This window comes from Microtus ochrogaster, unplaced genomic scaffold (genome assembly GCF_000317375.1).
Source record: "Microtus ochrogaster isolate Prairie Vole_2 unplaced genomic scaffold, MicOch1.0 UNK124, whole genome shotgun sequence".
Lineage (NCBI taxonomy): Eukaryota > Metazoa > Chordata > Mammalia > Rodentia > Cricetidae > Microtus > Microtus ochrogaster.
The window spans coordinates 244,698-245,631 of NW_004949222.1; the positions used below are offsets into that span (position 1 = coordinate 244,698).

Genomic DNA, 934 nt, shown 5'->3' on the forward strand with positions numbered 1-934 from the left:
ATCATCTATCTATCTATCTATCTATCTATCTATCTATCTATCTATCTATCTATCTATCTATCTATCTATCATCTTTTATCTGCAGAATCTTTCTACACCGCCCTGGCTGTCCTGGAACTCACAATGTAGACCAGGCTGGCCTCCTGAGTGACAGCAAGCTTAAAGGGGATGTGCTACAACACCCAGCTGGTGCACACTTTTAATTCCAGCATGCAGGGGGATCTCTGTGAGTTCCAGGCCAGCCTCGTGTATGTAACAACTTCAGGCCAGCCAGGGCTGCATAAGGAGACCTTATCAAAAACAAAAAAACTCAACAAATAATTCAGCCTCCCCCCCCCCATGCTGATAAAAACTAAACACAAACTCATCATGTGTTCATTGTTCTCATCTGGTCCATTTCCCCAAAATCAAGATCTATATGTCAGAATTTTTGTCTCAGGTAAACCCTTGGGGACTAAGCTGTGTGGAATCCCCGGCTCTTCTGCCTCAGCCTCTAGAAGGCTGGGATTTTGGTGTTGTGCACCGCCACACCTAGCAATGCATATATTCTCCCTCTCTCTCTCTCGCTGGAGACGAAACCCATGTTAGGCAAATGCTGTGTAACTGAGCTGTATCCCCAACCTCAACCTCATCCCCCTTTTCCCTCCTGCTCTCCTCTTTCTGTTAGTTTGTTTGTGTGTTTATTTGATTTTTTGAGATGGGATTTTTTTGGTAGCCCTGGCTATGCTGAAACTCACTCTATAGACCAGGTTGGCCTCGAACTTGGAGATCCACCTGCCTCTGCCTCTCTAGTGCTGGGATTAAAGGCGTGCGCCATCATTGCCCAGCTCCCTCTTTATTTTCTTATACTCTTATATTTCACCTTTTAAAATGTGTGTGTGTGTGAATGTGTGTGTCTGTGTGTATGCATGTGTGAATGTGTGTGTATGCATGT

The 934-nt window shown here is 44.9% G+C and overlaps 1 protein-coding gene across 1 annotated transcript in view; it reads right to left on the reverse strand.

The window, feature by feature from the left end:
- Positions 1-934, reverse strand: part of LOC101980514 (A disintegrin and metalloproteinase with thrombospondin motifs 10) — an 89,098-nt gene that overhangs the window by 16,718 nt on the left and 71,446 nt on the right. The gene's annotated exons all lie outside the window — the stretch shown is intronic.